Source organism: Triticum aestivum, chromosome 2D (assembly GCF_018294505.1).
Source record: "Triticum aestivum cultivar Chinese Spring chromosome 2D, IWGSC CS RefSeq v2.1, whole genome shotgun sequence".
Lineage (NCBI taxonomy): Eukaryota > Viridiplantae > Streptophyta > Magnoliopsida > Poales > Poaceae > Triticum > Triticum aestivum.
The window spans coordinates 304,237,221-304,260,008 of record NC_057799.1 but is presented as its reverse complement, the minus strand read 5'-3'; positions in this window follow the sequence as shown (position 1 = coordinate 304,260,008).

Below are 22,788 nucleotides of genomic sequence, written 5' to 3'. Positions count from 1 at the left end.
TCAAAAATTGGCACGTCAATTGGACTCCGTTTGGTATTCCTTTTTTGTAAAACTCAAAAACAAGGAAAAAAACAGAAACTGGCACTGGGCTCTAGGTTAATAGGTTAGTCCCAAAAATCATATAAAATAGCATATAAATGCATATAAAACATCCAAGGTTGATAGTATAATAGCATGGAACAATAAAAAATTATAGATACGTTGGAGACGTATCACATGGTGTTTGAGAAACGGATGACCGAGACACGGTCTTTCTGAAGAGGTCCCCTTAACCGATAGATAGGCCGGTACACCGACAATCCCCTACATCTGCTAGCCCATCATGGAAAGGATTCCCACAACTTACTCAACTATGCCAGAGCCCATAATGGCTTGTGGCTGCACACGGAAGTTTCTAGCATGAATAATCTTTTGATCCCTTTGAGCCTGGGTGGCGAACCATAGGATGATCACATGGATTCCCCGGGATCCCCTTGGACAACACTGGATTCCCCAGGTGCCCACAACCAATCCACCCAGATGTGTATTAAAGTAGCCACCTTAAGTTAACCATTAATGAACAACTCTCACATCTGTCATGGATACACTCAACCAATCCACGTCTACGAGCATAGCATAGCAGTAATAGCATAGCGTAGAAGTAACTCTCAAGGTTTGAATAAAGGACAATAGGTTCTACCTCATCAACTACTTCCCAATACCCACATGTTAACAAATCCTAACCATGCAATGTTTGAGGGGTATAACTAATGCATAAAAACTGGGTATAAAGGGGTATGATCAAAGTGTTATTGCCTTGCTGACGATCTGAAAACCCTAGTGACTCGTCGTAGCACGCTTCACACTCCGAAAACTCTATCGCAAACAAACAATAGCATACATAAGCACTCAAGCATAAGATGCAAGGGTAAAACTCAGATGAGAAAGTCCAAACTGAAGTTCAACTGAAGAGCTTCGATTTGCAAACAGAATCAATCGAATCGGAGCTATGAAACTCAAACTACGATCAAAAAAAGTTCGAAACCAAATCTGCTTGCAACCAAGTTTTAAGTTGTCAAAACCATGTTCAAGTTGATTAACTGGAAAGAGGGGTTCGAGACGAAGGTTTTGGCGTTGGTTTCACTGGATTTGGATAAGAGAGCAAAAAGTTGCGAGGGTTTGAAGATCATGGGCTAATCTGCGACAAAAATAATCACAGATAGGTCCCTAGACGAAAATAAAATAAAAAGAAAAACACTAACGAAGGAACGTTTGTTACCAGAGGCTAACGAGCAAAAATGTTCGTCGAAATGATCTAACCGGCGAGCGTTCGCAAAAATAACAAACCTAAAAAAACCAATCTAAACCGATCTAACCGAAAACCAAAAAAAACGTAAACCTAAAAAAACCGAACAGTTTTATACCGTTTGGGTTGACCTACGGCGAGATCCGGCGGCAAGACTCCGGCGTGGCGGGGCGGCGTGTGGCGGCGGTGGGCGCGGGCGGTGGTGGGCGGCTGCGGGCGGTGGCTTGGGGTGTCGAGGGGCCGGGGGCGCCGTATATAAAGGGGGGCGGTGGCTTCCTTGGGCGAGGGGCGGCGGTGGTGGAGTCCGGCTCGGACTCCGGGAGTCCAGCGGCGGCGCGGCTCCCGCGCGAGGAAGGCGGCGGCGACCCAGCTCGGCTGGGCCTTTGGCCCAGTCGGGCGGAAACTTTTCGTTTTTAAATAAGATTTCACCCGAATAAATTCCTAATAAAATTAAAAAAAAACTAAAAATGCGAAAAACAATTTTCACCGTCTAAATAAAATATTGAGAACAAAGTGAACATTTTTCTGGCCTAAAAATGCAATTTTCAAAAATGCGTATTTTTCTAATTCAAATAAAATCTCAAATAAAGTATATATTTGATTTTAAAAAAATTCCTCCAATATTCCTCTCCTTGTTAAGAAGTCATATTATCTTCTCTCTTTTATTTTAATATTAGAAATATTTGGAGAGAAAAATATTAAAACCAAATTGATCCTCTTTTCAAATTTGAGAAAATTCAAATATGAAAATAAATGAAATCCCCAACTCTCTCCTTGGTTCCTTGAGTTGCTTAAGATTTCTAGGATCACAACCAAAATGCAAATAAAATATGATATGCATATGATGACCTATGTATAACATCCAAATTGAAAATTGGGATGTTACAGGAACGCAGTAATTTCAAAAAAATTCCTACGCACACGAAAGATCCATCTACGTGATACATAGAAACGAGCGGGAGAGTGTGTCCACGTACCCTCGTAGACCGAAACAGGAAGCGTTTAGTAACGTGGTTGATGTAGTCGAACGTCTTCGCGATCCAACCGATCCAAGTACCGAACGCACGGCACCTCCGCGATCTGCACACGTTCAGCTCGGTGACGTACCTCGTACTCTTGATCCAGCTGAGGCCGAGGGAGAGTTTGGTCAGCACGACGGCGTGATGACGGTGATGATGAAGTTACCGACGCAGGGCTTCGCGTAAGCACTACAACGATATGACCGAGGTGGAAATCTGTGGAGGGGGCCACCGCACACGGCTAAGACAACTGTCAACTTGTGTGTTCTAGGGTGCCCCTGCCCCCGTATATACAGGAGCAAGGGGGAGGCCGGCCGGCCCTCATGGGGCGCGCCCCAAGTAGGATTCCTACTAGGAATCCTATTCCTAGTAGCTTTCCAACAAGGAAAGAGAGGGGGAAGGAAGGAGAGGGAGAGAGGGAGAAGGAAAGGGGGGCACCGCCCCCCTTCCCTTGTCCTATTCGGACTCCAAGGGGGGAGGCCTGCCCTGGCTGCCCTCCTCTCTCTCCACTAAGGCCCATGGTGGCCCATTAATTCCCCCGGGGGGTTCCGGTAACCCCTCCGGCACCCCGGTTTTACCAGAAACCACCCGGAACACTTCCGGTGCCCGAATAACATGGTCCAATATATCAATCTTTATTTCTCGACCATTTCGAGACTCCTCGTCATGTCCGTGATCACATCCGGGACTCCGAACAACCTTCGGTATATCAAAACACAAAAACTCATAATACCGACCATCATTGAACAAGAAGCGTGCGGACCCTACGGGTTCGAGAACATGTAGACATGACCAAGATTCACTTTCGGTCAATAACCAATAGTGGAACCTGGATGCTCATATTGGTTCCTACATATTCTACGAAGATTTTTATCGGTCAAACCGCATAACAACATACGTTGTTCCCTTTGTCATCGCTATGTTACTTGCCTGAGATTCGATTATCGGTATCTCAATACCTAGTTCAATCTTGTTACCGGCAATTCTCTTTACTCGTTCCGTAATGCAACATCCCGTAACTAACTCATTAGTCACATTGCTTGCAAGGCTTATAGTGATCTGCATTACCGAGAGGGCCCAGAGATACCTCTCTGACAATCGGAGTGACAAATCCTAATCTCGATCTATGCCAACTCAACAAACACCATCGGAGACACCTGTAGAGCATCTTTACAATCACCCACTTACGTTGTGACGTTTGATAGCACACTAAGTGTTCCTCCGGTATTCAGGAGTTGCATAATTTCATAGTCATAGGAACATGTATAAGTTATGAAGAAAGCAATAGCAACAAACTAAACGATCATCGTGCTAAGCTAACGGATGGGTCAAGTCAATCACATCATTCTCTAATGATGTGATCCCGTTCATCAAATGACAACTCATGTCTATGGTTTGGAAACTTAACCATCTTTGATTAACGAGCTAGTCAAGTAGAGGCATACTAGTGACACTCTGTTTGTCTATGTATTCACACATGTACTAAGTTTCCGGTTAGTACAATTCTAGCATGAATAATAAACATTTATCATGATATAAGGAAATATAAATAACAACTTTATTATTGCCTCTAGGGCATATTTCCTTCAGTCTCCCACTTGCACTAGAGTCAATAATCTAGATTACACAGTAATGATTCTAACACCCATGGAGTCTTGGTGCTGGTCATGTTTTACTCGTGAGAGAGGCTTAGTCAACGGGTTTGCAACATTCAGATCCGTATGTATTTTGCAAATCTCTATGTCTCCCTCCTTAACTTGATCACGGATGGAATTGAAGCGTCTCTTGATGTGCTTGGTTCTCTTGTGAAATCTGGATTCCTTTGTCAAGGCAATTGCACCAGTATTGATACAAAAGATTTTCATTGGACCCGATGCACTAGGTATGACACCTAGATCGGATATGAACTCATTCATCCAGACTCCTTCATTTGCTGCTTCCGAAGTAGCTATGTACTCCGCTTCACACGTAGATCCCGCCACGACACTCTGCTTGGAACTGCACCAACTGACAGCTCCACCATCCAATAAAAATATGTATCCGGTTTGCGAGTTAGAGTCATCCGGATCAGTGTCAAAGCTTGCATCGACGTAACCGTTTATGACGAGCTCTTTTTCACCTCCATAAACGAGAAACATATCCTTAGTCCTTTTCAGGTACTTCAAGATGTTCTTGACTGTTGTCCAGTGATCCACTCCTGGATTACTTTGGTACCTCCCTGCTAAACTAATAGCAAGGCACACACCAGGTCTGGTACACAACATTGCATACATGATAGAACCTGTGGCTGAAGCATAGGGAATGACTTTCATTTTCTCTCTATCTTCTCAAGTGGTCGGGCATTGAGTCTGACTCAACTTCACACCTTGTAACACAAGCAAGAACACTTTCTTTGCTTGATCCATTTTGAACTTCTTCAAAACTTTATCAAGGTATGTGCTTTGTGAAAGTCCAATTAAGCGTCTTGATCTATCTCTATAGATCTTGATGCCTAATATATAAGCAGCTTCACCGAGGTCTTTCATTGAAAAATACTTATTCAAGTATCCTTTTATCCTATTCAGAAATTCAGTATCATTTCCGATCAACAATATGTCATCTACATATAATATCAGAAATGCTACACAGCTCCCACTCACTTTCTTGTAAATACAGGCTTCGCCAAAAGTCTGTATAAAACCATATGATTTGATCACACTATCAAAGCGTATATTCCAACTCCGAGAGGCTTGCACCAGTCCATAAATGGATCGCTGGAGCTTGCACACTTTGTTAGCACCTTTTGGATCGACAAAACCTTCTGGTTGCATCATATAATACTCTTCTTTAAGATATCCATTAAGGAATGCAGTTTTGACATCCATTTGCCAAATTTCATAATCATAAAATGCGGCAATTGCTAACATGATTCAGACGGACTTAAGCATCGCTATGGGTGACAAGGTCTCATCGTAGTCAACTCCTTGACCTTGTCGAAAACCTTTTGCAACAAGTCGAGCTTTGTAGATAGTAATATTACCGTCAGTGTCAGTCTTCTTCTTGAAGATCCATTTATTCTCTATGGCTTGCCGATCATCGGGCAAATCAACCAAAGTCCACACTTTGTTCTCATACGTGGATCCCATCTCAGATTTCATGGCCTCAAGCCATTTCGCGGAATCTGGGCTCATCATTGCTTCTGCATAGTTCGTAGGTTCGTCATGGTCAAGTAATATGACTTCCACAACAGGATTTGTTGGGGAATGTAGTAATTTTAAAAATTAACCTACGCACACGCAAGATCATGGTGATGCATAGCAACGAGAGGGGAGAGTGTTGTCCACGTACCCTCGTAGACCAAAAGCGGAAGCATTAGCACAACGCGGTTGATGTAGTCCTACGTCTTCAAGATCCGACCGATCAAGTACTGAACGTACGGCACCTCCGAGTTTAGCACACGTTCAGCTCGATGACGTCCCATGAACTCCGATCCAGCAGAGCTTCGAGGGAGAGTTCCATCAGCACGATGGCGTGATGACGGTGATGATGATGCTACCGACGCAGGGCTTCGCCTAAGCACCGCTACGATATGATCGAGGTGGATTATGGTGGAGGGGGGCACCGCACACGGCTAAGAGATCAAGAGATCAATTGTTGTGTGTATGGGATGCCCCTTGCCCCCGTATATAAAGGAGGGAGGGAGAGGCCGGCCCTAGAGGGGGCGCGCCAAGTGTGGGGAGTCTTACTAGGACTCCCAAGTCCTAGTAGGATTCCCCTTTCCTTTCCGGAGTAGGAGAGAAGGAAAGAGGGGGAGAGGGAGAAGGAAAAGGGGGTTGCACCCCTTGTCCAATTCGGACCAGAGGGGGGCGCGCGCCTCCTTCCTTTTGGCCTCTCTCCTCTATTCCCGTATGGCCCAATAAGGCCCAATACTTCTCCTGGTGAATTCCCGTAACTCCCCGGTACGAAGGGTACCAGGCGGGTGCCAGGCAGGCGCCGGTGCGAGCAGCGTCCTTATTTCCTCTTTGGTGCTAAGGAAGCCAGCGCAGACGAAGAGTACCAAGGCATCAGGGAAAGGTTGCCATATTGGTGCAACGAGACCAAGACCAGGAGGACGGCAAGGCGGAGGTCATCGTGGAGCCCAAGACAGCGTCACCCCAAAGCTTTTCGCAGGCGAAGACCGCTTTTGTCAGGATAGCTTGTACTAGCTGTCCCCCTTCAAATTTGCCCGCCTTTGTTGGCTCCCTTCCCGCTCAATATTTGGGAAGAGGACCAGGGCCTATATAAGTAGAGCTAGCCACCACAGTAGAGGCAGATTAAACTGATCGAATCCTCACACCACAAGTTCACAAGCACAAGAACACCTGAACCTCAGGAGGCTGTTCTTCCCTTGTACTGTTCATCATCAGCCCGAGAGGCAATCCACCACCACCACACTAGAGTAGGGTATTACACCACAACGGTGGCTCGAACCAGTATAAACCTCGTGTCTTTCTGTGTTGCGAGTTTGTCGAGTTTGTCCGCAAGATCTTAGCGAGCTAGAGCGTAGATCGGTAGGAGGGAGAGACTTCGCGCGCACCCCAGTGTTCGAACCTTAAGGGTTTGCCGGAACCCCACATCCGACACCGCACACGGCTAAGAGATCAAGAGATCAATTGTTGTGTCTATGGGGTGCCCCCTTGCCCCCGTATATAATGGAGGGAGGGAGAGGCCGGCCCTAGAGGGGGCGCGCCAAGTGTGGGGAGTCCTACTAGGACTCCCAAGTCCTAGTAGGATTCCCCTTTCCTTTCCGGAGTAGGAGAGAAGGAAAGAGGGGGAGAGGGAGAAGGAAAAGGGGGCTGCACCCCTTGTCCAATTCGGACCAGAGGGGGGCGCGCGCCTCCTTCCTTTTGGCCTCTCTCCTCTATTCCCGTATGGCCCAATAAGGCCCAATACTTCTCCCGGTGAATTCCCGTAACTCCCCAGTACTCCGAAAATACCCGAATCACTCGGAACCTTTCCGATGTCCGAATATAGTCGTCCAATATATCGATCTTTACGTCTCGATCATTTCGAGACTCCTCGTCATGTCCCCGATCTCATCCGGGACTCCGAACTACCTTCGGTACATCAAATCACATAAACTCATAATACAATCGTCACCAAAACTTTAAGCGTGCGGACCCTACAGGTTCGAGAACTATGTAGACATGACCGAGACACGTATCCGGCCAATAACCAATAGCGGAACCTGGATGCTCATATTGGCTCCCACATATTCTACGAAGATCTTTATCGGTCAAACCGCATAACAACATACGTTGTTCCCTTTATCATCGTTATGTTACTTGCCCGAGATTCGATCGTCGGTATCTCAATACCTAGTTCAATCTCGTTACTGGCAAGTCTCTTTACTCGCTCCGTAATACATCATCCTGTAACTAACTCATTAGTTACAATGCTTGCAAGGCTTATAGTGATGTGTATTACCGAGTGGGCCCAGATTAACCTCTCCGACAATCGGAGTGACAAATCCTAATCTCGAAATACGCCAACCCAACAAGTACCTTCGGAGACACCTGTAGAGCACCTTTATAATCATCCAGTTACATTGTGACGTTTGGTAGCACACAAAGTGTTCTTCCGGTAAACGGGAGTTGCATAATCTCATAGTCATAGGAACATGTATAAGTCATGAAGAAAGCAATAGCAACATACTAAACGATCAAGTGCTAAGCTAACGGAATGGGTCAAGTCAATCACATCATTCTCCTAATGATGTGATCAAGTTAATCAAATGACAACTCATGTCTATGGCTTGGAAACATAACCATCTTTGATTAATGAGCTAGTCAAGTAGAGGCATACTAGTGACACTCTTGTTTGTCTATGTATGCACACATGTATCATGTTTCCGGTTAATACAATTCTAGCATGAATAATAAACATTTATCATGAAAATAAGGAAATAAATAATAACTTTATTATTGCCTCTAGGGCATATTTCCTTCAGTCTCCCACTTGCACTAGAGTCAATAATCTAGATCACATCGCCATGTGATTTAACATCAATAGTTCACATCACCATGTGATTAACACCCAAAGGGTTTACTAGAGTTAATAATCTAGTTCACATCGCTATGTGATTAACACCCAAAGAGTACTAAGGTGTGATCATGTTTTGCTTTTGAGAGAAGTTTAGTCAACGGGTCTGCCATATTCATATCCGTATGTATTTTGCAAATTTCTATGTAAACAATGCTCTGCACGGAGCTACTCTAGCTAATTGCTCCCACTTTCAATATGTATCTAGATCGAGACTTAGAGTCATCCAGATCGGTGTCAAAGCTTGCATCGACGTAACTCTTTACGACGAACCTTTTGTCACCTCCATAATCGAGAAACATATCCTTATTCCATTAAGGATAATTTTGACCGCTGTCCAGTGATCTACTCCTAGATCACTATTGTACTCCCTTGCCAAACTCAGTGTAGGGTATACAATAGATCTGGTATACAGCATGGCATATTTTACAGAACCTATGGCTGAGGCATACGGAATGACTTTCATTCTCTTTCTATCTTATGCAGTGGTCGGGCTTTGAGTCTTACTCAATTTTACACCTTGTAACACAGGCAAGAACTCTTTCTTTGACCGTTCCATTTTGTACTACTTCAAAATCTTGTCAAGGTATGTACTCATTGAAAAACTTATCAAGCGTCTTGATTTATCTCTATAGATCTTGATGCTCAACATGTAAGCAGCTTCACCGAGGTCTTTCTTTGAAGAACTCCTTTCAAATACTCCTTTATGCTTTCCAGAAAATTCTACATCATTTCTGATCAACAATATGTCATTTACATATACTTATCAGAAAGGCTGTAGTGCTCCCACTCACTTTCTTGTAAATATAGACTTCACCGCAAGTTTGTATAAAACTATATGCTTTAATCAACTCATCAAAGCGTATATTCCAACTCCGAGATGCTTGCACCAGTCCACAGATGGATCGCTGGAGCTTGCACATTTTGTTAGCACCTTTAGGATTGACAAAACCTTCTGGTTGCATCATATACAACTCTTCTTTAATAAATCCATTAAGGATTGCAGTTTTGTTATCCATTTGCCAGATTTCATAAAATGCGGCAACTGCTAACATGATTCGGACAGACTTTAAGCATCGATACGAGTGAGAAAATCTCATCGTAGTCAACACCTTGAACTTTGTCAAAAACCTTTTTCGACAAGTCCAGCTTTGTAGATAGTAACACTACTATCAGCGTCCGTCTTCCTCTTGAAGATCCATTTATTTTCTATGGCTTGCCGATCATCGGGCAAGCCATCCAAAGTCCACACTTTGTTCTCATACATGGATCCCATCTCAGATTTCATGGCCTCAAGCCATTTCGCGGAATCTGGGCTCATCATCGCTTCCTCATAGTTCGTAGGTTCGTCATGGTCAAGTAACATTACCTCCAGAACAGGATTACCGTACTACTCTAGTGCGGATCTCACTCTGGTTTACCTACGATGTTCGGTAGTAACTTGATCTGAAGTTACATGATCATCATCACTAGCTTCCTCACTAGTTGGTGTAGTTGTCACAGGAACAGATTTCTGTGATGAACTAATTTCCAATAAGGGAGCAGGTACAGTTACCTCATCAAGTTCTACTTTCCTCCTATTAACTTCTTTCGAGAGAAACTCCTTCTCTAGAAAGGATCCATTCTTAGCAACGAATATCTTGCCTTTGGATCTGTGATAGAAGGTGTACCCAACTGTCTCCTTTGGGTATCCTATGATGACACATTTCTCCGATTTGGGTTTGAGCTTATCAGGATGAAACTTTTTCTTATAAGCATCGGAACCCCAAACTTTAAGAAACGATAACTTTGGTTTCTTGCCAAACCACAGTTCATACGGTGTCATCTCAACGTATTTAGATGGTGCCCTTTTTAACGTGAATGCAGCTGTCTCTAATGCATAACCCCAAAACTATAGTGGTAAATCGGTAAGAAACATCATAGCACTATATCCAATAAAGTACGGTTATGACGTTCGGACACACCATTATGTTGTGGTGTTCCAGGTGGCACAAATTTGTGAAACTATTTCACATTGTTTTAACTGAAGGCCAAACTCGTAACTCAAATATTTTACCTCTGCGATCATATCGTAGAAACTTTTATTTTCTTGTTACGATGATTCTCCACTTCACTCTGAAATTCTTTGAACTTTTCAAATGTTTCAGACTTTGTGTTTCATCAAGTAGATATACCCATATCTGCTCAAATCATCTGTGAAGGTCAGAAAATAATGATACCTGCTACGAGCCTCAATATTCATCGGACCGCGTACATCAGTATGTACTATTTCCAACAAATCTGTTGCTCGCTCCATAGTTCCGAAGAACGGCGTTTTAGTCATCTTGCCCATGAGGCACGGTTCGCAAGCATCAAGTGATTCATAATCAAGTGATTACAAAATCCCATCAGCATGGAGTTTCTTCATGCGCTTTACACCAATATGACCTAAACGGCAGTGCCACAAATAAGTTGCACTATCATTATTAACTTTGCATCTTTTTGGCTTCAATATTATGAATATGTGTATCACTACGATCGAGATCCAACAAACCATTTTATTGGGTGTATGACCATAGAAGGTTTTATTCATGTAAACAGAACAACAATTATTCTCTAATTTAAATGAATAACCGTATTGCAACAAACACGATCAAATCATATTCATGCTCAACGCAAACACCAAATAACACTTATTTTGTTTCAACACTAATCCCGAAAGTATAGGGAGTGTGTGATGATGATCATATCAATCTTGGAACTACTTCCAACACACATCGTCACCTCGCCTTTTACTAGTTTCTGTTTATTCTGCAACTCCCGTTTCGAGTTACTACTCTTAGCAACTGAACTAGTATCAAATGCCGAGGGGTTGCTATAAACACTAGTAAAGTACACATCAATAACATGTATATCCAATATACCTTTGTTCACTTTGCCATCCTTCTTATCCGCCAAATACTTGGGGCAGTTCCGCTTCCAGTGACCAGTCCCTTTGCAGTAGAAGTACTTAGTCTCAGACTTAGGACCAGACTTGGGCTTCTTCACTTGAGCAGCAACTTGCTTGCCGTTCTTCTTGAAGTTCCCCTTCTTCCCTTTGCCCTTTTCTTGAAACTAGTGGTCTCGTCAACCATCAACATTTGATGTTTTTCTTGATTTTTACCTTCGTCAATTTCAGCATCACGAAGAGCTTGGGAATTGTTTCCGTTATCCCTTGCATATTATAGTTCATCACGAAGTTCTACTAACTTGGTGATGGTGACTAAAGAATTCTGTCAATCACTATCTTATCTGGAAGATTAACTCCCACTTGATTCAAGCGATTGTAATACCCAGACAATCTGAGCACATGCTCATCGCTTGAGCTATTCTCCTCCATCTTTTAGCTATAGAACTTGTTGGAGACTTCATATCTCTCAACTCAGGTATTTGCTTGAAATGTTAACTTGAACTCCTGGAACATCTCATATGGTCCATGATGTTCAAAACGTCTTTGAAGTCCCGATTCTAAGCCGTTAAGCATGGCGCACTAAACTATCAAGAAGTCATCATATTGAGCTAGCCAAACGTTCATAACGTCTGCATCTGCTCCTGCAATAGGTATGTCACCTAGCGGTGCATCAAGGACATAATTCTTCTGTGCAGCAATGAGGATAAACCTCAGATCACGGACCCAATCGCCATCATTGCTACTATCATCTTTCAACTTAGTTTTCTCTAGGAACATATATAAAACATAGGGAAGCAACAACGCGAGCTATTGATCTACAACATTATTTGCAAAATACTATGAGGACTAAGTTCATGATAAATTAAAGTTCAATTAATCATATTACTTAAGAACTCCCACTTAGATAGACATCCCTCGAATCATCTAAGTGATCACGTGATCCAAATCAACTAAACCATGTCCGATCATCACGTGAGATGGAGTAGTTTTCAATGGTGAACATCACTATGTTGATCATATCTTCTATATGATTCACACTCGACCTTCGGTCTCCAGTGTTCCGAGGCCATATCTGCAAATGCTAGGCTCGTGAAGTTTAACCTGAGTATTCCGCGTGTGCAACTGTTTTGCACCCATTGTATTTGAACGTAGAGCTTATCACACCCGATCATCACGTGGTGTCCCAGCACGAAGAACTTTCGCAACGGTGCATACTCAGGGAGAACACTTATACCTTGAAATTTTAGTAAGGGATCATCTTATAAAGCTACCACCAAACTAAGCAAAATAAGATGTATAAAAGATAAACATCACATGCAATCAAAGTATGTGACATGATATGGCCATCATCATCTTGTGCCTTTGATCTCCATCTCCAAAGCATCGTCATGATCTCCATCATCACCGGCATGACACCATGATCTCCATCATCTTGATCTATATCAATGTGTCGTCACATGGTCGTCTCGCCAACTATTGCTCTTGCAACTATTGCTATCGCATAGCGATAGAGTAAAGCAATTATTTGGCGCTTGCATCTTATGCAATAAAGAGACAACCATAAGGCTTCTGCCAGTTGCCGATAAATTCAACAAAACATGATCATCTTATACAACAACTTATATCTCATCACGTCTTGACCATATCACATCACAACATGCCCTGCAAAAACAAGTTAGACGTCCTCTACTTTGTTGTTGCAAGTTTTATGTGGCTGCTACGGGCTGAGCAAGAACCGTTCTTTACCTACGCATCAAAACCATAATGATAGTTCGTCAAGTTAGTGTTCTTTTAACCTTCTCAAGGACTGGGCGTAGCCACACTCGGTTCAACTAAAGTTGGAGAAACTAACACCCGCCAGCCACCTATGTGCAAAGCACGTCGGTAGAACCAGTCTCGCGTAAGCGTACGCATAATGTCGGTCCGGGCCGCTTCATCCAACAATACCGCCGAACCAAAGTATGACATGCTGGTAAGCAGTATGACTTGTATCGCCCACAACTCACTTGTGTTCTACTCGTGCATATAACATCTACGCATAAAACCTGGCTCGGATGCCACTTTTGGGGAACGTAGTAATTTCAAAAAAATTCCTGCGCACACGCAAGATCATGGTGGTGCATAGCAACGAGAGGGGAGAGTGTTGTCCACGTACCCTCGTAGACCGAAAGCGGAAGCGTTAGCGCAATGCGGTTGATGTAGTCGTACGTCTTCACGATCCGACCGATCAAGTACCGAACGTACGGCACCTCCGAGTTCAGCACACGTTCAGCTCAATGACGTCCCACGAATTCCGATCCAGCAGAGCTTCGAGGGAGAGTTCTGTCAGCACGACGGCATGATGACAGTGATGATGATGCTACCGACGCAGGGCTTCGCCTAAGCACCACTACGATATGATCGAGGTGGATTATGGTGGAGGGGGGCACCGCATGTCAGCGTTCTGGGAACGGGGGTCCCCAGACTTGCCTGCCTGCGGCCCACAGCGTGGCCAAGCGGCAGGCCGTATGGCCCATCTTCGTCAACAAGGCACCCAGGACCCTCGCGAGGGTCCAAGCCTCGCGAGGCGGACGATGCAAGACCTCCTCTGGAGTGGCCTAGCCAGGCAGGCTCACGAGGATCGGAGATATCAAGCCAAGTAAAACCTCACGAGGCTCTCGTGATGTGAGCCATGACGAACGGTACCAGGCGGGTGCTAGGCAGGCGCCGGTGCGAGAAGCGTCCTTATTTCCTCTTTGGTGCAAAGGAAGCCAGCGCAGACGCAGAGTACCAAGGCATTAGGGAAAGGTTGCCATATTGGTGCAACGAGACCAAGACCAGGAGGACAGCAAGGCGGAGGTCATCGTGGAGCCCAAGACGGCGTCACCCTAGAGCTTTTCGCAGGCGAAGACCGCTTTTGTCAAGATAGCTTGTACTAGCTGTCCCCCTTCAAATTTGCCCGCCTTTGTTGGCTCCCTTCCCGCTCAATATTTGGGAAGAGGACCAGGGCCTATATAAGTAGAGCTAGCCACCACAGTAGAGGCAGGTTAAACTGATCGAATCCTCACACCACAAGTTCACAAGCACAAGAACACCTGAACCTCAGGAGGCTGTTCTTCCCTTGTACTGTTCATCATCAGCCCGAGAGGCAATCCACAACCACCACACTAGAGTAGGGTATTACACCACAACGGTGGCTCGAACCAGTATAAACCTCGTGTCTTTCTGTGTTGCGAGTTCGTCGAGTTTGTCCGCAAGATCTTAGCGAGCTAGAGCGTAGATCGGTAGGAGGGAGAGACTTCACGCGCACCCCAGTGTTCGAACCTTAAGGGTTTGCCGGAACCCCACATCCGACACCGCACACGGCTAAGAGATCAAGAGATCAATTGTTGTGTCTATGGGGTGTCCCCTTGCCCCCGTATATAATGGAGGGAGGGAGAGGCCGGCCCTAGAGGGGGCGCGCCAAGTGTGGGGAGTCCTACTAGGACTCCCAAGTCCTAGTAGGATTCCCCTTTCCTTTCCGGAGTAGGAGAGAAGGAAAGAGGGGGAGAGGGAGAAGGAAAAGGGGGCTGCACCCCTTGTCCAATTCGGACCAGAGGGGGGCGCGCGCCTCCTTCCTTTTGGCCTCTCTCCTCTATTCCCGTATGGCCCAATAAGGCCCAATACTTCTCCTGGTGAATTCCCGTAACTCCCCGGTACTCCGAAAATACCCGAATCACTCGGAACCTTTCCGATGTCCGAATATAGTCGTCCAATATATCGATCTTTACGTCTCGACCATTTCGAGACTCCTCGTCATGTCCCCGATCTCATCCGGGACTCCGAACTACCTTCGGTACATCAAATCACATAAACTCATAATACAATTGTCACCAAAACTTTAAGCGTGCGGACCCTACGTGTTCGAGAACTATGTAGACATGACTGAGACACGTCTCCGACCAATAACCAATAGCGGAACCTGGATGCTCATATTGGCTCCCACATATTCTACGAAGATCTTTATCGGTCAAACCACATAACAACATACGTTGTTCCCTTTGTCATCGGTATGTTACTTCCCCAAGATTCAATCGTCGGTATCTCAATACCTAGTTCAATCTCGTTACTGGCAAGTCTCTTTACTCGTTCTGTAATACATCATCCCGTAACTAACTCATTAGTTACAATGCTTGCAAGGTTTATAGTGATGTGCATTACCGAGTGAGCCCAGAGATACCTCTCCGACAATCGGAGTGACAAATCCTAATCTCGAAATACGCCAACCCAACAAGTATCTTCGGAGACACCTGTAGAGCACCTTTATAATCATCCAGTTACATTGTGACGTTTGGTAGCACACAAAGTGTTCCTCCGGTAAACGGGAGTTGCATAATCTCATAGTCATAGGAACATGTATAAGTCATGAAGAAAGCAATAGCAACATACTAAACGATCAAGTGCTAAGCTAACGGAATGGGTCAAGTCAATCACATCATTCTCCTAACGATGTGATCCCGTTAATCAAATGACAACTCATGTCTATGGCTAGGAAACATAACCATCTTTGATTAACGAGCTAGTCAAGTAGAGGCATACTAGCGACACTCTTGTTTGTCTATGTATTCACACATGTATCATGTTTCCGGTTAATACAATTCTAGCATGAATAATAGACATTTATCATGAAAATAAGGAAATAAATAATAACTTTATTATTGCCTCTAGGGCATATTTCCATCAGGATTACCGTACCACTCTGGTGCAGATCTTACTCTGGTTGACCTATGAGGTTCGGTAGTGACTTGATCAGAAGTTTCATGATCATCATCATTAGCTTCCTCACTTACTGGTGTAGGAATCACTAGAACTGATTTCTGTGATGAACTACTTTCCAATAAGGGAGCAGGTACATGTAGCGACCCGACCCGAATGGATCAAGTCTCTGTGCTGAAGTGTCATCCCTGGATCGGTATGCTGACACACACAGTACTCGAGGATTTATAACAGAGGTAATCACATGTATAAAATAACGTAAATACTATTACCTCAATCCAAAATAGCGGAAGTAACAAGGTTGTGGATTCCCATCAACACCAACGGCAAAGTTGAGTGTAGAAATCGTAACCCTAACGAATCACTTACTCGTTGTAAGACATCCTGCAACATGAAACGTTGCAGCCCGAAAACGGGTCAGCACATGGAATATGCTGGCAAATTCACACCATAGAGAAATGATGAACAAAGGCTATCACTACATGCATATATGGCTAGTGGAAAAGCTCTATGGTTATAATGTTTTTGCGAAAAGCCAATTTTTCCCTACTGCAAAGGAATAAATTTTATTTAACTATCATGGTGGTTGTGAAACATTGAGATGGTTGACAGCATCTCAATCCCAATTAAGTATCATCATTAACCCAACAATATTAATTAAAAGTAACATGATGAGATCAACGGGATAATCCAAGAACTAGATACTCAAGATGTCCATAACCGGGGACACGGCTAACCATGATTAGTTTGTACACTCTGCAGAGGTTTGCGCACTTTTCCCCACAAGACTCGATCGCCTCCGCTTGATTCTCGCACTGCATGATGTTTGAGAAACGGATGACCGAGACACAGTCTTTCAGAAACAATCACTCTTTACTCTGGATGGACCGGTACACCTACTTTCCCCTACATCTGCTAGTCCACCTCTTCAAGAGATCCTGTAACCTACTCAGCTATGCTAGAGCCCATAATAGCTTGTGGCTGCACATGGAAGTTTCTAGCATGAATAACCTACTCAGCTTTTGTTTTTAATTTTTGTTTTTTTATCAGACAAACAATAAAACCAAAATAAATAATAAACTTATATAGGCATATAATATATCAAAATTTTCAGAAAAAGATTTCCTACCGCGTGAACATTTTTGTAAAGTCAAATAAAATCCTCACAAATTTAAATAAAGCAAAAAGTGCTACTGCCTTAATAAAATCCAATAAAAATCATTTTTAAAATACCAAAATGATTTCAAATTTATTTCTCTCCAATTTTCTGATGTAGGGAATCATGTTACCCTATTTTCTGTATATTTTTTTTGGAGAAAAATAATTTGAATAAAACTCAAATAACTCCAATATTGAAAAACAATTTCAATGGGACTTTGAATAAATCCTTTGAAACTCCCAACTCATATTTCATTTGTTTTGAAGAAGTCATATTATCTTCTCTCGTGAAAATCATTGAGTTGCCTAAAGTTTCAGAATTGGAAAAATATTCTCGAATGAAATCCAAATACTTTCAACACCCCTTTTCATTTAAATAAATGGAAGAAGTCATGTCATCGTCTCTCGAGGGTTTTGTGATGAAAAGAATTTGAATTCATGGAGGTCATAAAAGCAAAATGAAAGTTTGGGAAAGTCCTTTTATTCCCTCTCATTTAATTTTCAAAAGATTTCGAATTCCACTCAGTTTCAGTCAATCAATCAAACAATCAATCCAATCTATCTGTTTATTATAACATTCCAAAATTTAGAATTTTGGGATGTTACAAACCTACCACCCTTAAAATGAATCTCGTCCTCGAGATTCGGAGAGGCTAGAAAGAAATAGGTTAGGTTTGGGGTGTCCTCAAAATCCATCGATCATCTCAGGGTCTGGGGTGCTACCACCCTTAGAATCATTGTTACGGTTCCATCAAAACTCGTATACTCCATCCTTGTTGTTGACAGTGTCAGTCTTCTCAGATTCTCAGAAAAATTCCTTCTCTGGCTCTTTGGGTAGCGGCATAACCTTTTCCTCAATTCTTTTGTCCTTTCATCTTGGTAAGGTTCTTCCATGACTCGGTCTTCGTAGCTGACGGGTCTGGCGCCAAACTAAACAACTATCGACATCTCCTGGTGGTCAACAATTTATGGTTTCTCCAGCAGGAAATGGGTCTGGTTGATCCTCACAGTATAACCTACGATTGGCAAGAGCTGCCTTGTACAAGGGAAAAAAAATATTTACACCATTCTAAGGTTTAAACAAGGTTTAAATCGTCGTCACTCTACTATAGGCAAGTCACTCAGATTTACCATCCCGTATAGCAAGGCGAACAATAAGAGTAAGTCAGTATGGTGATCAATCCATTCCGCACCCAAATCATTACCTTGTATATGGTTTAGCGAATCTCGCATTCTAACACTCGGTCAACCTTGCAAGCATTGCAGAATTTCTCTTGTCGACGAACCAAGTTCAGATAAATCCATGGATTCTGCAAGCCAAACAAACATCTATCGTTCCTTCACAACTCTCAGGTTTTGCGTTACTCCTATAAAATCGTAACTTCTTCCAGGGTCTTCCCTTCAACAAGAGTGTGCTTGCTTCTTGGCAGGTCCTGGGCCTGCGGGTTATGGCCCATCTCATCACTTGTAGTCCTTGAACTTATCATCGAGCAACTGATCATTAATCCAACATCCAACTTCCTAGTATTCTTAAATCCATCCAATTGTACTGTCTTCCTTCCTTCTATTGGCACCACTAGGACATGATTACTCAGACTCATCATGGAATTTCCATTGGTACATATTTCCAACATCATACCTCCTTTATATCCAATAGTACTCTTCATCCTCGTGGGATATCCCACATACCGAGATAAAACTTATACTTATGAAGTCCATACTCCACTTCGTGGAACATCATTATCCTTTCCAGGGTCAAGCGTCCTTACAGGGGAATATTGGCCATCTCGGCATGGCACTTCTTCAACTGGAAAACGTGAAACACATCATGAACTCATGACAGTCCTTCGGGTGACTCCAACTTGTTGGCCACTTCTCCCATACGTTCCAAAACTCGGTATGGTCCTACAAATCTCGGGGCTAACTTTCCCTTAACTCCAATAGTTTAACTCCTCGCAGAGGGAACATACGAAGACATGCTCCGTCTCCAATTTCATAGACTACCTCCTTTACATCCAATAATACTCCATACCCTCATATTCTTGGGGTATCCAACATATCGAGATAAAACTCATACTTATTTTGTTCGAAATCCACTTCGTGGAATATCATTACCTTTTTCCAAGGGTCAAGTTTCCTCACAGGGTACTACCCCCTTTAAAATGCACAATCTTCCATAGACCATATTTCTCATATCCTCGAAAATGGTCAAATCTTTTCTTCATAGAGTAACAACTCATAAAATCCAAATCAATACCAATGATGCTAACTTTATTGATTCTCAAATTATTTTAATCTCCTGCATTCCATTACATGCCTCAATCCGACACCTCACTAAGAATGTCAACACTACTACTACTATATTACTCGTTGCACTCAACTATTTGCCACAAGTCTCCGTCTCCTTGGGGCATTTCCTGGCAAAGTGCCCTGCTTCATCACAATGGAAACATATTACTTCTGACATATCTCGAGGTTTCCTTGTGATTATATAGCCTCCTGGGGTCCTCATCTTCCCTTTTGGGCAATCACTGAAGTAGTGTCCTGAATTTTTGCACCTGTAACATGTGATATGACTCAGGTCCTTTTTTGTAGAAATTGGGTTGTTCCTGGGATCCAATCTATTTCTCTTCCTGGACTTTTCCGTTCCAATCAGGGCTTCTATTTCCTGTGGGTCATACTCTACTTCCTCTGTCGGGAATTCTACTAAATCCCCATTCAGAAAATTTTGGGAGATGTGTCCTTCTTCTCCACATGAATAGCATGACTTGGTGCAGGGTTTATTTGGTTCTTCTTTGGGTGTGTCCTCCACCCCTTCCTTCATCACAGATTCCTCTAACATTTCCATGAGGGCTCTTTTCCTTGCTTCTTTCTTCTGCTGGACGGTCCTTTGTACCACGGGGTAGATGTGACACTGAGCAGGGTAGTGGGTAGTCCCTTCACACAAGAAACAAGTGATCTGCCGAGTTGGGCATTCTTCAGCTGGGTGGCTTCCTTCACAATTAGGGCATTCATCCTTGTGTTCCTTATGGTTGTGTCCTATTTCTCCACAAGGCTTGTATGCACAAGGTTTCTTCATATCCTTTCCATAAGGCTTCAATTTCTGGGACACAAGACGAGATCTTTGTAGAGTCCACTTAAATTCTTTCCAAGTGGTTACTCCTTGCCATCCATTGATGGTTTGGTACATCCTCCACCAGGTAGCAGCACCTCTTTCAAAACATTGAAGAGCATGCCGAGTCATATCCCTTCCGACTATAGGGTTATTCTTCATGTGATCCTCCATGTTCTGAATCCACAATCAGATCGTAGAAACTTTATTTTCTTGTTACGATGATTTTCCACTTCACTATGAAATTCTTTGAACTTTTCAAATGTTTCGGACTTATGTTTCATTAAGTAGATATACCCATATCTGCTCAAATCATTTGTGAAGGTCAGAAAATAACGATACCCGCCGCGAGCATCAACACTCATCGGACCGCATACATCAGTATGTATTATTTCCAACAAGTCTATTGCTCGCTCCATTGTTCCGGAGAACGGAGTCTTAGTCATCTCGCCCATGAGGCATGGTTCGCAAGCATCAAATGATTTATAATCTAGTGATTCCAAAAACCCATCAGCATGGAGTTTCTTCATGCGCTTTACACCAATATGACCTAAACAGCAGTGCCACAAATAAGTTGCACTATCATTATTAAACTTATATCTTTTGGCTTCAATACTATGAACATGTGTATCACTACTATCAAGATTTAATAAAAATAGACCACTCATCAAGGGTGCATGACCATAAAAGATATTATTCATATAAATAGAACAACCATTATTCTCTAATTTAAATGAATAACCGTCTCACATCAAACAAGATCTAGATATAATGTTCATGCTTAACGCTGGCACCAAATAACAATTATTCAGGTCTAAAACTAATCCCAAAGGTAGATGTAGAGGCAGCGTGTCGACGGCAACACATCGACTTTGGAACCATTTCCCACGCGCATCGTCACCTCGTCGTTAGCCAATCTTCGCTTAATCCGTAGCCCCTGTTTCGAGTTACAAATATTAGCAACATAACCAGTATCAAATACCCAGGCACTACTGTGAGCATTAGGAAGGTACACATCAATAACATGTATATCAAATATACCTTTCACTTTGCCATCCTTCTTCTCCGCCAAATACTTGGGGCAGTTCCGCTTCTAGTGACCAGTCCCTTTGTAGTAGAAGCACTCAGTCTCAGGCTTAGGTCCAGACTTGGGCTTCTTCACTTGAGAGCAGCAACTTGCTTGCTATTCTTCTTGAAGTTCCCCTTCTTCCCTTTACCCTTTTTCTTGAAACTGGTGGTCTTGTTGACCATCAACACTTGATGCTCCTTCTTGATTTCTACCTCCGCAACCTTTAGCATCGCGAAGAGCTCGGGAATTGTCTTATCCATCCCTTGCATATTATAGTTCCTCACGAAGCTTTTGTAGCTTGGTGGCAGTGATTGAAGAACTCTGTCAATGATACTATCAACTGGAAGATTAACTCCCAACTGAATCAAGTGATTGTGGTATCCAGACATTCTGAGTATATGCTCACTGACAGAACTATTCTTCTCCATTTTGCAGTTGTAGAACTTATTGGAGACTTCATATCTCTCAATTTGGGCATTTGCTTGAAATATTAACTTCAACTCCTGGAACATATCATATGCTCCATGACGTTCAAAACGTCGTTGAAGTTCCGGTTCTAAGCCGTAAAGCATGGCACACTGAACTATCGAGTAGTCATCAGCTTTGCTCTGCTAGGCATTCACAATGTCCGGCGTTGCTCCTGCAGCAGGTCTTGCACCTAGCGGTGATTCCAGGACGTAATTCTTGTGTGCAGCAATGAGGATAATCCTCAAGTTACGGACCCAGTTCGTGTAATTGCTACCATCATCTTTCAAATTAGCTTTCTCTAGGAACGCATTAAAATTCAACGGAACAATAGCACGGGCCATTTATCTACAACAACATAGACGTGCCAAATACTATCAGGTACTAAGTTATGATAAACTAAAGTTCAATTAATCACATTACTTAAGAACTCCCACTTAGATAGACATCCCTCTAATCATCTAAGTGATCACGTGATCCATATCAACTAAACCATGTCCGATCATCACGTGAGATGGAGTAGTTTTCGATGGTGAACATCACTATGTTGATCATATCTACTATATGATTCACGCTCGACCTTTCGGTCTCAGTGTTCCGAGGCCATATCTGCATATGCTAGGCTCGTCAAGTTTAACCCGAGTATTCTGCGTGTGCAAAACTGGCTTACACCCGTTGTATGTGAACGTAGAGCTTATCACACCCGATCATCACATGGTGTCTCGGCACGATGAACTGTAGCAATGGTGCATACTCAGGGAGAACACTTATACCTTGAAATTTAGTGAGAGATCATCTTATAATGCTACCGCCGTACTAAGCAAAATAAGATGCATAAAGGATAAACATCACATGCAATCAATATAAGTGATATGATATGGCCATCATCATCTTGTGCCTTTGATCTCCATCTCCAAAGCACCATCATGATCACCATCATCACCGGCTTGACACCTT